The sequence below is a fragment of the Moschus berezovskii genome, chromosome 19 (genome assembly GCF_049115385.1).
Source record: "Moschus berezovskii isolate FMDL1 chromosome 19, NW_MosBer_1.0, whole genome shotgun sequence".
Lineage (NCBI taxonomy): Eukaryota > Metazoa > Chordata > Mammalia > Artiodactyla > Moschidae > Moschus > Moschus berezovskii.
The window spans coordinates 22988423-23005284 of record NC_142478.1 but is presented as its reverse complement, the minus strand read 5'-3'; positions in this window follow the sequence as shown (position 1 = coordinate 23005284).

The window sequence follows — 16862 nt, the reverse complement described above, 5'->3', positions numbered from 1 at the left end:
CTGACCTGTGAATCATTTTAAAACAAATGATTTGACAACACTTGACAACAAATGATCCATAACTGATGAATTATGTACCAGAATACTGGGAGAAGTTTCAGATAAAGTTGCTAGGTGCATGCTCAGTTGCATATGACTCTTTGCGACCCCATATGGACTGTAGCTCACCAGGCTCCTGTGTCCATGGAAGTTTTCAGGAGTGGGTTGCCATTTCTTATTCTAGGGTATCTTCCCTACCCAGGGATCAAACCCATGTCTCTTGTGTCTCCTGCATTGGCAGGTGGATTCTTTACCACTCTGCCACCTGGGAAGATTAAGGAGGTGACATTACTATTGGAAGAATCAAAAAGACGAAATAGATGGAAAGATGTAGTTTGTGTTTTCCAAAAGACAAAGAAATTAAATTCTGATATTTATTAGCAGATGTTATTATATAGATCCTGGTTATTAAGTTTCTAGAATTCGATATTTAAAATTTGTGTGCTTAGAAAATGAGACCATTAATCACCAGCAGTCTTAATTGCTTCATTTAATACGTGTCATTATGACTAATATAATTTTCTCTTTCTTCTTATGTGAAATTAACAAGGCATTTGTCAAGGTTTTTCATATAACCTAGTGGATAGGAACAGAAATGTGGGTGACACAGAAGTTTTGAGAGACTTTTTTTTCATAATAATTTAACCAATATATGAATAAAGACACTAAGTACATTTTGCAAAATTTGCAATTAACAGGAAGGAAGTGGTCATTAGTGAAAGTAATTAAAATCTAAAGGAAGCTTAACATAATAGAACAATCTGCCTAGTAAAATGAACTTAAAAGTGAGTAAATAAAAATTCTTGCATTTAGTTCAAAAAGAATGGAAGAAAATAGTAGTGTGATTGGGAAATAGTCTCTGGGATGTGAGAAGGCTTGATATCTGAATGTTAGCTACTAAACTGAATATCAGTTTGAATTAATACTTAACAGTATGTTGGCATGAAGTACCAACCCATATAACTAATACAGTGCTACCCTAGATGACTAGAACTGTAGTTTTGTTAGATTGCCAAACTTCAGAATATTGACTTGGGGTTTGAAATGACCAAAACTTTTCTCATTGCAGAGCCATCCAGGGATAAAAGAGATTTCCTCTGCAGGTTATACGTTCTCAACTATGGCAGATATCAAACGTGCATATGTATATTTTATATATGAAGTTGGGGCTTCCCTGGTGGCTCAGAAAGCAAAGAATCTGCCTGCAATTGCAGGAGACCAGGGTTCAATCCCTGGGTTGGGAAGATCCCCTGGAGAAGGGAATGGCAACCCACTCCAGTATTCTTGCCTGGCTAATTCCATGGACAGAGGAGCCTGGCGGGCTATAGTCCACGGGTCGCAGAAGAGTCAGATACAACTGAGCGACTAACACTTTCACTTTATATGAAGCTAAGCATTTCAGTTTTTTCCCTATTTAAAGTGTATAATTCGGTGATTTTTGCTACAACCAAAATTGTACAACAATTTTGCATCCATCACCACAATCAATTTTAGAACACTTTTATTCCCTTTCACACATGCCCCGCCTCCCCCAGTTCTTGGCAATCACTGATTTATTTTCTGTCTCTAGATTTGTCTGTTCTGGATATAGTGTATAAATGGAATCATATGTGGTCTTTCATGACTAGATTATTTTACTTAGGATGTGTTTGCAAGGGTTACCTGTGTTACAATTTGTGTCAAGACTTTCTTTTTAATTGTTTGATTATGTGTTAACCCCCTCATCAGTTGATAGACATTTGGATTGCTTCTGCTTTCTGAAAGTTCTACCATTGTTGTGAATAATGCAACTATGAACATTTGTGTATGAGTTTTTGTGTGGATGTATGTTGTCATCTCTGCAAATGTATACCTCAAAGTGGAGTTGCTGGGTCATATGGGCTTCCCAGGTGGCACAGGGGTAAAAAACCTGCTGGCTAATGCAGGTGATGCAAGAGATGTGGGTTCGATCCCTGGGTCCGAAAGATCCACTCCAGTATTCTTGTCTGGAAAATTCTATGGACAGAGGAGCCTGCAGGCTATAGTCCATGAGGTTGCAAAGAGTCAAACATGACTGAGCATACACACGTACATAGTAATTCTATGTTTAACCTTTGGGAAGAACTGCCGGACTATTTTGGTAAGCATTGGCACCATTTTAAATTTCCACCAGCATTATATGCATGTGTGTGCTCAGTCGTGTCCAACTCTTCGTGACTCCATGGACTGTGCCCACCAGGCCCCTCTGTCCACAGATTTTCCAAGCAAGACTACTGGAGTGGGTTGCCATTTCCTACTCCAGGGGATTGTCCCGACCGAAGGATCAAATCCGTGTCTCTTACATTAGCAAGTAGATTCTTTACCACTGCACCACCATAAGGGTTCCAATTTCACATCATCATCAACACTTATTATGTCTTTTTTATTATAATTATTCTTATAGTATGATGTGGTATCTCCCTGTGGTTTTGATTTGTATTTCTTTGGTGGCTAATATTGATCATCTTTCTTTTTTTTCACTTAAAATTTCTTTATTTTTTATTACTTTTGCTGCACTGCAGAGCTTGTGGGATCTTAGCTATCAATATTTATCATATAAGGAAATGAAATAGAAATTTAAAACATATTAATTCAATTAAATGTAACAATAATTAACCTATTATAGTCAACACATAAGTAATACTTTATGAAAAACAATTATTTTTTTTTAAAACAAAAACTTAGTGACAAAAGTGATATTTTTGGGTGAATCTTTCATGGAGAGGTGGGTTATGATATTCACTCCTGTATTCAATCAATTATACCTTGGTTTTAGTTGAAGTACATAAAGAAAATCTGACCTCACACAAATACACAGATGGAAAAGATAAGTATTTTAATAGCTTTTTCAGATAATCATATATTTTGTTTGATATACTAAAACTTAACAAGTAGTATTACACTAATGGTTATTTGAAAATGAAATCTAAAACTGTATTAATGAATTTTTTCTTCTGTGTTATAGTAAAATATCTTGATCTATTTTATACTTTCTTTTTAAGGAAACACTTTATATTTTAATATCCTTTTCTCAAAATAAAGAGATATAATTGACATTGAGATATAATTACATTGAGATATAATTGACATATTAGCTTTCAAGTGTGCAGTGTGATGTTTCAATATTTCACACTTTGAATGGCTGGATTACCAAGAATCATTTTGTAAATGCAGTCATTATTTGGAAAATATTGGTTTACTGAGATACGCAGACCTTCCAAAAGGTGAAACATTTCATCAGAGAGTATTTTTAAAAAGTCACATTCATCAGTACTACTGTTAATCTCATCAGAGAAATCATTAAGTATTGGGAAGCTGTGAGTTTCATACAACCTTTTCAAAATTCTGATTTAAGCTATCAAGCCAAAATTTTATTGGCAATAGCTATCAGTAGTAGTTTTCCCTGAAATAACAATTACTATATTCATTTTTTGAGAAAACTGGCTGCAAAATACCCAAATCTACATTACCTTAGTTTGCATAACACCTGATTTTCAGTTAAAAAGATTTCATGAAAAGAGTGGCCTTTTCTGTTCATAACTAAAACTATTGCTCTTCCTTAGGACAACCATCATACTATAATACTTAACAGAAATGCTTTATGTGTACTTCCTACTCAGCCATACAAGCTAATAATAAAACAGATGTGTACTTACAAAGATTTTAAAAAAACTTTTACTGTTTTATTTAGGAAAATCTTAAGTCAACTAACTTTTTTCTTTTTTATTCTTGAAAGCAAATGCATGGTGATGATTATGAATATTATAATGCTGCTGCCTTGATTTCTACTGAAGTGAAAAGTGAAGTCGCTCAGTTGTGTCCGACTCTTTGCGACCCCATGGACTGTAGCCTACCAGGCTCCTCTGTCCATGGGATTTTCCAAGCAAGAATACTGGAATGCGTTGTCATTTCCTTCTCCAGGAGATCTTCCCAACCCAGGGATTGAACCCGGTTCTTCCTCATTGTAGGCAGACGCTTTACTGTTTAAGTCACCAGGGAAGTCTATACTCCTACTGAGTCTAGATTTCTACTGAGATGCCAGTATTTGTACCCATTTTTTTGCATCATCAGTGAAAAGACAGTATTGTGGAAAAAAGGCAAACAATGTCTCATTATTATGAAAATAAGTTGACCTTAAGAACCCCTGAAAATTCTCGGAGAACACTGGGATGCAACAGAACATGCTTTGAGAACCTGTGGCATATTGGTTGGGAAGGTGGGGTACAGAGCTTTCCTACCTGGGTATGAATTACAGCTCTGACTTTATCACTGTGAGCAAATCAATTAAACTTGCTTCACCTTATTTTACTCCTCTTTAAAATGGAGATAATAATTGTACTAATCAAAATGGTTGTGTGAAAATTAGAACTGTTGTTGATATAGTACTAAATTTTTCTTAGATCTTACTACCATATTAATAAAGCACACTTGCTTATTAACTTAGTAGGAGTACTGTGCATTCTGTGAATTAATTGTGTTGTTCTGTTATCTTTGAAATATTTAGTAATTTAAGATTTCCACTTCTGTGAACCAGATTTCTCCATGGGCCAAAAAATGGCAGTTTAAATTAATCTTCTAAAGAACAATACTCCCTTGCTCTAATTTTATCTTGATCTTCAGAAGATAAATCCATTTCTTTCTCTCTACACATAGCATTTGTAAACATCTTTATCACATGGCTTTTCTTTACTTTTTAATTGAAATATATTTAACACATAACATTGTGCAAATTTAAGGAGTCCAATATGTTAGTTTGATTCATATGTATATTGTAATATGATTCCCACTGAAGCAATAACCTCTGTCACAGTTCAATTCAGTTCAGTTGCTCTGTTGTGTCTGACTCTTTGGGACCCCATAGACTGCAGCATGCCAGGCCTCCCTGTCCATCACCAACTTCCAGAGCTTGCTCTAACTCATGTCCATTGAGTTGGTGATGCCATCCAACCATCTCATCCTCTGTCATCCCCTTCTCCTCCCATCCTCAATCTTTCCCAGCATCAGGGTCTTTTCCAATAAGTCAGCTCTTTGCATCAGGTGGCCAAGTATTGGAGTTTCAGCTTCAGCATCAGTCTTTCCAAAGAATATTCAGGACTAATTTCCTTTAGGATGGACTGGTTGGATCTCCTTGCAGTCCAAGGGACTCTCAAGAGTCTTCTCCAGCACCACAGTTCAAAAGCATCAATTCTTCAGTGCTCATCTTTCTTTATAGTCCAACTCTCACATCCATACATGACTACTGGAAAAACCATAGCCTTGACTAGACGGACCTTTGTTGGCAAAGTAAGGTCTCTGCTTTTTAATAAGCTATCTAGGTTGGTCATAACTTTTCTTCCAAGGAGCATACATCTTTTAATTTCATGGCTGCAGTCACCATCTGCAATGATTTTGGAGCCCCCAAAAATAAAGTCTGCCACTGTTTCCCCATCTATTTGCCATGAAGTGACAGAACCAGATGCCATGATCTTCATTTTCTGAATGTTGAGCTTCAAGCCAACTTTTTCACTCTCCTCTTTCACATTCATCAAGAGGCTTTTCAGTTCTTCTTCACTTTCTGCCATAAGGGTGGTGTCATCTGCATACCTCAGGTTATTGATATTTCTCCCGACAACCGTGATTCCAGTTTGTGCTTCATCCAGTCCAGAATTTCTCATGATGTACTCTGCATATAAGTTAAATAAGCTATGCAGCCTCTGTGACAACACATAATTACACCTCTGTCACCACACATAATGATTTCTTTCTAGTGGATAGAATATCTAAAATTTACTCTTAGCAAGTTTGATGATTATGATACATGACCATATGTACATTATATACATAAATAATACATCACTATATACATAAATACATTATAATACATGCACTGATTTAGATCCCTAGGACTCATTTACTACTCATTTCAAGTTACTGTTAAACAACATTTGTCTTTTCCTTCTACTCCACTGTCCTACCTCCAGTAGCCACCATTTTACTCTCTCCTTTTACAATTTTGACTTTTTTAGATTCCACATACAAGTGATACCATACAGTGTTTGTCTGTTTCTGTCTGACTTATGTCACTTATGTATTCAAGTTCGATCTATATCATTGCAAATGGCAGGATGTCCTTCTTTATCATGGCTAAATAATGTTTCTTTGTGGACGGGTGTGTGTGTGTGTAATCCATTCATCCATTGACAGTCACTTAGGTTGTTTCAATATTTTCACTAATTTGAATAATGTTGCAATAAATGGGAATGCATATATTTCTCTGTATTGCATTTCTGTTTCCTTTCTTGTACCATATGATAGATCTATTAATTTTTTTAATATATCCATATTTTTTTCAATAAAGACTGCACCAATTTACACTCCCATAAGCAAGCGTTCAAGGGTTCTCTTTTTCTACATCCTTGGACCGCAAGGAGATCCAACCAGTTCATTCTAAAGGAGACCAATCCTGGGTGTTCATTGGAAGGACTGATGCTAAAGCTGAAACCCCAATACTTTGACCACCTCATGCAAAGAATTGACTCACTGGAAAAGACTCTGATGCTGGGAAAGATTGAGGGCAGGAGGAGAAGGGGACGACAGAGAGTGAGATGGCTGGATGGCATCACCGACTCGATGGACATGAGTTTGAGTGAACTCCAGGAGTTTGTAATGGACAGGGAGGCCTGGTGTGCTGTGATTCATGGGGTCGCAAAGAGTCAGACACGACTGAGCGACTGAACTGAACTGAACTGAACTGCAACACTTGATATTTCTTTTTGATGCTAGCCATTCTTCTAGCTGTGAAGAGATATCTCAGTGTGGTTTTAATTTGCATGTCTCATGCATTTAGATGTCTTCCTTGGAGAAGTGTGTCTTTAGTATCTCTACTCATTTTTAAATTGGATACTTTTAATTTTTTTTTGCTTTTGAGTTGTATGAGTTCTTGGTATATATTAGATATTAACTCCTTATGCAATATATGGTTCGCAAAATATACCTCATTCCATAGGTTGCCTTTTCATTTTGTTGTTTCTTCTGCTGTGCAGAGCTGTTGCCTTTTCATTTTGTTGTTTCTTCTGCTGTGCAGAGCTTTTAAGTTGATGTACCTCCCTTTTGTTAAATTATGCTTTTGTTGCTCACGCATTTAGTGATGCATACAAAAAATTGTTGATCAATGTTGAATAATTTTCTATTATCTAGGAACACTATGGTGTCAAATCTTATGTTTAAGTCTTTGATCCATTTTAAGTTAAATTTTGTGAGTGATAAAAGGAATTAAATTTCATTGTTCTGCATGTCTTTACACAATTTTCCCAGTGACATATGTGGAAGAAACTTTCCTTTCCCCACTGATGTTCTTGATTCTATTCTATTTCAGTGGTTTATGTGTCAGTTTTTTGCCAGTACGATACTGTTTTAATTAATATAGTTTTGTAGTATGGTTTAAAATCAGGAAATAGAATACCTCTGTCTTTATTCTTCTTGCTCAGAATAGTTTTGGCTATTTGGGGTCTTTTCAATCCCATAAAATTTTTGTGTTTTGGTTTTTTTTTTTTCTGTAAAGAAGGCCACTGAGATTTTGGTAAAGATTCTGTGAATCTATGATTGGCTTTGGGTAGTATGGATATTTTATAATGTGAATTCTTTCAATCCATGGACATACAATGTCTTTCCATTTTTCTGTGTGCCATCTTTGATTTCTTTCAACAAAGTCTTGTGTATTTCATTTTAAAGATCTTTCACATCCTTGGTTAAATTTATTCCTAGGTACTTTACTGTTTTTGATAATATTGTAAACAAGATACTTTCTTTAATTTTTTCAAGCATTTTATTATTAGTATATAGAAATACAATTAATTTCTGTATGCTAATTTTACATTCTCCAACTTTAATGAATTCACTAATCAATTCCAATAAATTTTTGGTTGAGCCTTTGGAATTTTTTGAATACAAAATTGTATCATTTGCCAAAAAAGTCAGTTTTACTTGTTCCTTTCCAGTTAGGTTGCATTTTATTTCTTTGTTTTGCCTAATTGCTCTAGGTAGGCCTTGCAGTACTATATTATGAATAACAGGGGTTAGACTGTCAATCCATGTCTTGTTCCTGATCTCAGAGAAAAAGTTTTCAATATTTCACCACTGAGTATAGGTGCCATGGGTTATTGTATATAACCTTTGTTATGTTGAGATATGTCGCTCCTATACCTTATCTGCAAAGGAATTTTTATCATGAAAAGATGTCTTATTTTGTTAAATACAGTTTCTGCATCTACTGAGATAATCATGCAATTGTTATCTTTTATTCTATTAATTCTGAAAGAGATGGGAATACTAGACCACCTGACCTGCCTCTTGAGAAACCTGTATGCAGGTCAGGAAGGAGGAGTTAGAACTGGACATGGAGCCACAGACTGGTTTCAAATAGGAAAAGGAGTACGTCAAGGCTGTATATTGTCACCTTGCTTATTTAACTTATATGCAGAGTACATCATGAGGAACGCTGGGCTGGAAAAAGCACAAGCTGGAATCAAGATTGCCAGGAGAAATATCAATAACCTCAGATATGCAAATGACACCACCCTTATGGCAGAAAGTGAAGAGGAACTCAAAAGCCTGTTGATGAAAGTGAAAGAGGAGAGTGAAAAAGTTGGCTTGAAGCTCAACATTCAGAAAACAAAGATCATGGCATCTGGTCCCATTACTTCATGGCAAATAGATGGGGAAACAGTGGAAACAGTGTCCAACTTTATTTTTTGGGGCTCCAAAATCACTGTGGATGTTGATTGCAGCCATGAAATTAAAAGAAGCTTACTCCTTGGAAGGAAAGTTATGACCAACCTAGATAGCATATTAAAAAGCAGAGACATTACTTTGCCAACCAAGGCCCGTCTAGTCAAGGCTATGGTTTTTCCAGTGGTCATGTATGGACGTGAGAGTTGGACTGTGAAGAAAGCCGATCACCGAAGAATTGATGCTTTTGAACTGTGGTGCTAGAGAAGACTCTTGAGATCCAACCAGTCTATTCTAAAGGAGATCAATCCTGGGTGTTCATTAGAAGGACTGATGCAATACTTTGGCCACCTCATGCGACAAATTGACTCACTGGAAAAGACTCTGATGCTGGGAGGGATTGGAGGCGGGAGGAGAAGGGGATGACAGAGAATGAGATGGCTGGATGGCATCACCGACTTGATGGACATGAGTTTGAGTGAACTGCGGGAGTTGGTGATGGACAGGGAGGCTTGGCATGCTGTGATTCTGGGGTCGCAAAGAGTCAGACACGAATGAGCAACTGAACTGAACTGAATGTATTTTATGTATCAAATTGTATATGTTGAAACATACTTTCATCCCAAGGATAAATCCCATTTGGTCATAGTATGTAACACTTTTCCTGTATTCTCAAATTTAGTTTGCTAATATTTTGTTGAAATTTTTATGTCTATTTTTAATCAGGAACTTTGATCTGTAATTTTTATTTGATTTTGGTTTTCTTCTCTGGTTTTGATAGAGTAATGCTGGATTATTCAATAGAACAAGTTTGGAAATCATCTCTCTTTTTCCATTTTTGGAAACATTTGAGAAGCATTGGCATTAATTCTTGTTTAAATGTTTGCTAGTATTCACCAGTGATGCCATCTGGCTCTGGGCTTTTCTGTTTTGACAGATTTTTTATTACTGGTTTAATCTTTACTCATTATTTAGTCTATTCAGATTTTCTACATCTTCCTGATTTAGTCTTGGTGGGTTGTGTGTTTCTAGGAATAGATAACATTTTTTCCCTAGGTTATCTAAGTTTTTGGCACACAATTGTTAATAATACAGGCATGCATGCTGCTTGCTCAGTTGTGTCTGACTCTTTGCGACCCCATGCACCGTAGCCCACCAGGTTCCGCTCTCTGTCTATGGAATTTTTCAGGCAAGAATACTGGAGTGGTTTGCCATTTTCTCCTCCAGGGGATCTTCCCAGTTCAGGGATCAAACCCATTTCTCTTGCATAGCCTACGTTGTCAGGCAGGTTCTTTACCAGTGGCACCACCTAGGAAGCCCGAGTTTCATGCATACCTCATTTTATTGCCCTTTACTTTATTGACTTTCCAGATATTACATTTTTTTTTTTTACAAATTGAATGTTTGTGGTAACTCTCAGTCAAGCAAGTCTATCAGTGTCATTTTTTTGTAATAGCATTTACTTACTTGTGTCACATTTTTATAATTCTCACAGTATTTCAATTTTTTTATTAGTATGTTTGTTATGGTGATCTGTAATCAGTGATCTTTTGATGTTAGTATTGTAAAAAAATTGAGACTTGCTGATGGTTCAAATGATGGGTTAACAATAAAGTAGTTTTAGCACTATTTTTATTTAAGTTATACACATTTTTAGACATAATGCTATTGCTAGCTTAATAAACTACAGTATGATATAACATACCTTTTATATGTGCTAGAAAATAAGAAAATTGTGTCTCACTTTATTGTAATATTTGCTTTATTGGAATTTTCTGAAACTGAACCTGTAATATCTGTGAGGTATGCCTATAGTCTCCTATGACCCTATGTTTTTCTGTAGTATTAGTTGTACTTTCCTTTTTAATTTCTATTTTTGAGTGTTTTTTTTTTCCCTTGATAGTCTAGCTAAAGTTTTCTCAATGTTGTTTATCTTTTTGAAAGACCAACTCTTTGAAATACCATTTTTACTGTTTCTCTCATCTCTAGTTCATTTATTTCCATTCTGATCTTTATTATTTCCTTCCATCTTCTAACTTTGGGCTTAAATTGTTCTTTTTTTAATTCCTTGAAGTATGAAGTTAGGTTGTTTAGTTGAGATCTTTCTTGTTTCTTGATGTTTGTATATTTTGCCATGAAATCCCCCCTTAGAACTGCTTTTGCAACGTCTCATAGGATTTGGTAATTTGTATTTCCATTTATATTTTATTTTTTTGTATGTCTGTTAAGTCTCTGTGGTCTAAAGCATAGGTCAATTCTATTTTTTTTTTTTTAAGTTCAATGCAAAAAAAAAAAGCATAGGTCAATTCTAATATTTCCTTTTTGATTTTCTTTCCAGATGATCTATCTGTTACTGACTGTAGGGTATTGAAATCTACTACTATTGTATTGCTCTCTAACTCTTGTTTCAGATTTGTTACTATTTGCTTAAGATACTTAGGTGCCCAAATGTTGGGTGTGTATATATTTATATCTTCTAAATGTATTGAGTCCTTTTCTTTTATATAAAGATCTTTGTCTTTAGTTACCATTTTCAGCTTCAAGTCTATTTTATCTGATATAAGAAGGGCTATATATACTTTGTTTTGATTTTTACTTGAATGAAATTTCTTCTTCTGTCCTTTATTTTGGACTTCCCAGATGGCTCAGGGGTAAAGAATCTGCCTGCTGATGCAGAAGATGCAGGAGACACAGGTTTAATCCCTGAGTCAGGAAGATCCCCTGGAGAAGAAAATGGCAACCCACTCCAGTATTCTTGCCTGGGAAATTCCATAGGTAGAGGAGCCTGGTGGGTTTCAGTCCATGGGGTCTCAAAAAGTCAGACACGACTTAGAAGCTAAACAACAACAACACCATTTACTTTGAAACTATATGCGTCTTTAGAACTGAAATATGTTTCTTGTAGGTAGCAGACACCTCTGTAACTACGGTTTTATGACTTTTTTGCTGCTTAAAATCCAAGAGCCTATTAGAAATTTTTCTTTTGTATTCCAGAAGGTGGAGCTATAGCTCAGGTTTGTGGTTTCTCCCTGGCCTGTTATCAGATTACCCTCTTTGTCTACTCTGGCTCCCTCTAAGAAGAGTACAGTGGGAAGGAGCGGGGAAATGTGGGCTTGGCATTTGAGGATTTGGGGGTACCCAGAGGCCTGGAAGGGACATCCTTGAGTGGGACGCTCCCAGAGGTTTGTGGATAGACTTCCTGTGAAGTCCTGAAGCCAACAGCAGGGAATGTATTCCTCTAATGCCCTTTGATATTCTTATCTGTTTCCTTCTCTTTCTCCTTCTTCCCCCTACCCGGTCACAGACGGTCCTCCTCAAAAATCAGGAGCTGTTGGAGACAAACAGCTTTCTCCAGATGTAAGCCTCACCCCTGGGGGAGTTGAGCAATCACTCACAACTTTTGCTTCCCACCTTCGCTGCAGGAGAGGTCACCATTACAGCAGCCGAAAGTTTAGTCCCATAGTGTTGCTCTGAGGTGGAAGCAGGGTGGCATGATTCTCCCTCTCTTCTATGTCCAAACTCACCTGTATCCTGATTTGTTGGAGTGTTGGAGTCTCGCCTCTAGCAGGCTATGCTTTTTATAAATTCTTTTTCGTCCATGGGTATCTTCCCAGTTGTACACTCTCCGTTTTTTTTTTTTTTTGTCTTTCTAATCAAGTCCAGTGGAATGTGGAGCAGGTTCCCTGAATCCCTTCAATCCACAGCCCTTACCAAATTCTTGTTTATTTTGGGATCTCTTGTGGGCTAAGAACCTGGGTCCCTTGGCATAAAGTACAGAGGCACTTTTGTTTGGTTATGAGTATCTGATTAGTTGTTTATAAATGGGAGAGAGAAAAAAAAGAGGAATGACATTCTACCATGGGGCTGACATCATTCCTAATAAATCCTTCAATTTTATAAGTCATAGTTTAGAAAAAAAGATTTCTAGTAGATGTCACCTTCTGGAGAAGTCAAGATCACAGAGCCAGTGTACATTATCTTTTTAAGTAAATTTGTAAAATGTGGGTTTGATTTACTGCATGTATAATTAACAGATTTTTGAAATGAGATTTCTATACTTCATTTGATAAAGAAAATTCTTTATTCCTGTTTTATAAATGAGGGAAGTCAAAGACTATTATGAATCATAAAGGAATATCTACTGTTTGTTGGCAAATAAGATGTGTTTATTGTCGGAAACCTTTGGCAAGTATCAGAATTCTGAAAAATATTAAACTCCTGACCTAAGGTAAACAAGATGAGCAGTACATGAGAAAACATACAGTATATATGTATTTATGGTAACCTCCTCTCTGCCATACACACACAATTAAAATTAAAAGTCAACATTTTTAGACATAAGTATATATATGTGTTGATTTGTTAAAGTTATACTCTAGCCAACTGTGGCTGAATTCCCAGCAGGGCTAGTTTCTTAGGCATGCAGCCTGTGTAGCTAATAGAAAGGCCTCCCACTTTTGGTTGAATGCTCTATTGTTATTATGTTAAATTTCTCTAGATTTTTTTCAATAGGGGTTCTACATTTTCATTTACCACTGAACCCAGCAGTAGGAATGAATATAGTTAATTCCATATTCAAGGATGAGCATATCAAGAGACAGACAGGTGGAGGACAATATAATTTTTTATGATCTGGTCATGGAGTTTGTGCAGCATCACTTTTACTACCTTCTGTTAATATTTATTGGGGCAGGGCTTCCCTGGTGGCTCAGTAGTAAAGAATCCGCCTGCCAATGCCGGAGACACAGGTTCAATCCCTGGGTCAGGAAGATTCCCTGGAGAAGGAAATGGCAGCCCACTCCAATATTCTTGTCTGGAGAATTCCATGGACTGAGGAATGGTGAACTACAATCCAAGGGGTCACAAAAGCCTCAGACACGACGAAATGACAATTCACTGGGCCAAGTCACAAAATTCCATCCATTCAAAGGAGGAGAAATAGACTACCTCTTCAAGAATGGACATACTTCTATAGTCATTTTTGGGATTTTAGCTGCCATTCATGTAGAAGTTATATGAGTAGTTAACATATGGGCATTACCTCAAATACCGCTCTTCTTCACAACTCAAAGTGATGCTTAGCAAAAATGCATGTTCCTGGGAAAGAATTAAGAGCACAAACTTCAGAATCTAACCCCTGAGTTTGAGTCCTACTCCCTGTTGGGATTTTGGCAGGGTGCTTAACTTACTATCTAAGTTTTCTTATCTACATGATTAGAATAATCATAGAAATTACCTTTTAATATTATGCATGTAAAGATTATGTATGTAAGACTTAAATGACTTGGTACATGGAAAACTGTGGGTCCTCAGTGTTTTGTTACCTGAAATGATTGATGGAACTTATATAGAGAGAATATAATGAGCAAAAAGACGTAATGCTCCCTACTCCCTTTAACCTGTCACCTCAGACTCATAATGAAGATTACAGGAGAAGGGAGCAATGAGAGTGTATTCCCTTGTTAGAGCTGCAAATGGCTTAACAGAGTGCCATAGACTTGGGGTGGTCTCAACAACAGAAACTTATGTTCCCATAGCTCTGGAGGCTAGAAGTCTAAGATTGAGGTGTCAGCCAGTCGGTTCCTTGCAAGAACCAAGAGGGAAGTAACTGTTCCAGGTCTTTCTCCTGGTTTTTACGTGGCCATCTTTCCCTGTGGCTTAACATCATCAGCTCTCTGTTCATGTTTGTATTCAAATTTTCTCTTCTTTTAAGGACACCAGTCATAGTGTGTTCAGCCAATACCAATGGCATTATTTTCATTTAATTAGCTTTTTCAGGACCCTTTCCACAAATAGGATTACATTCTAAGATATGGGGGTGGGGCGATTAGAGCTTCAACATGAATTTCTGCAGGGATACAATTCAGCTCACAACAGACAGTAATTTTGGTGAATATTACTATAGACAAAATATATTTCACTGATCAGAAGTTATCGATAATTTGCCACAAAATTTTCCTAAAAGTTAGTTTTTGAAAGTAACTGAAAATACCATGAAAGCTAAATGAGTGGTTCTTATTTTTATAAGCCTGGATAATGCCATTGGATTACTAATTTCATAAACTATGAAAAAAATGTACCATATCCCAGCATGTAATTTTTCTGTGAATAACCACTTTCATCAATAAGGCTGGTGGAGGTGATGGATTCCAGTTGAGCTATTTCAAATCCTAAAAGATGATGCTGTGAAAGTGCTGCATTCAATATGCCAGCAAATTTGGAAACTCAACAATGGCCACAGGACTGGAAAAGGTCAGTTTTCATTCCAATCCCACAGAAAGACAATACCAAAGAATTTCAAACTACCACACAGTTGCACTCATCTCACACGCTAGTAAACTCATGCTCAAAATTCTCAAGCCAGGCTTCAACAGTACATGAACTATGAACTTCCAGTTGTTCAAGGTGGATTTAGAAAAGGCAGAGGAACCAAAGATCAAATTGCTAACATTCATTGGATCATCAAAAAAGCAAGAGAGTTCCAGTAAAACATCTATTTCTGCTTTATTGACTACACCAACGCCTTTGACTGTGTGGATCACAACAAACTGGAAAATTCTTAAAGAGATGAGAATACCAGACCACCTGACCTGCCTCCTGAGAAATCTGTATGCAGGTCAAGAAGCAACAGTCAGAAATGGACATGGAACAACAGACTGGTTCCAAATTGAGAAAGGAGTATGTCAAGGCTGCATATTGTCACTCTGCTTATTTAACTTATATGCCGAGTACATCATGTGAAATGCCAGGCTGGATGAAGCACAAGCTGGAATCAAGATTGCTGGGAGAAATATGAATAATGTCAGATATGCAGATGACACCACCCTTACGGCAGAAAGCAAAGAACTAAAGAGCCTCTTGATGAACGTGAAAGAGGAGAGTGAAAAGGTTGGCTTAAAGCTCAACATTCAGAAAACTAAGATCATGGCATCTGGTCCCATCACTTCATTGCAAATAGATGGGGAAACAGTGGAAACAGTGAGAGATATTATTTTGGGGGGCTCCAAAATCACTGTAGATGGTGATTTCAGCCATGAAATTAAAAGAAGCTTGCTTCTTGGAAGAAAAGTTATGACCAACATAGATAGCATATTAAAAAGCAGAGACATTACTTTGCCAACAAAGGTCCATCTAGTCAAAGCTACAGTTTTTCCAGTAGTCATGTATGGATGTGAGAGTTGGACTATAAAGAACACTGAGCACCAAAGAATTGAGGCTTTTGAATTGTGGTATTGGAGAAGACTTTTGAGAATCCCTTGGACAGCATGGAGATTCAACTAGTCAATCCTAAAGGAAATCAGTTCTGAATATTCACTGGAAGAACTGATGCTGAAGCTGAAGCTCCAATACTTTGACCACCTGATGTGAAGAGCTGACTCATTGGGAAAGACTGAAGGCAGGAGGAGAAGGGGATGACAGAGGGTGAGATGGCTGGATGGCATCACTGACTCAATGGACATACGTGTAAGCAAGCACTGGGAGGTGGTGATGGACAGGTAATCCTGGCGTGCTGCAGTCCATGGGGTCACAAGGAGTCAGACACTACTGAGCGACTGAACTGAACTGAACTGAAACCTAGATGGGAGACATGTCTTATTTTATCTCCACGGGACCTTTATATAGAAAATAATTTAAGCCTCTGCTTAATAGTGGAGAAGGCAATGGCAACCCACTCCAGTACTCTCGCCTGGAAAATCCCATGGACAGAGGAGCCTGGTAGGGTGCAGTCCATGGGGTCCCTAAGAGTCGGACACGACTGAGCGACTTCATTTTCACTTTTCCTTTCATGCACTGGAGAAGGAAATGGCAACCCACTCCAGTGTTCTTGCCTGGAGAATTCCAAGGACGGAGGAGCCTGGTGGGCTGCCGTCTATGGGGTCGCACAGAGTCGGACATGACTGAAGTGACTTAGCAGCAGCAGCAGCTGCTTAATAGAACTTAATTGAAATCCCCTTAAAAAGATGACAACTCTAGTGTTTACATATATCTCTACTCTAATTCAGAGTGAAGTAATTTAATAGATAATATTTGTAGTACTTAAATTTATATACTTCCATTAGATTGAACCATAATATGCTGTTTTGTTCAGTGTTTCCATG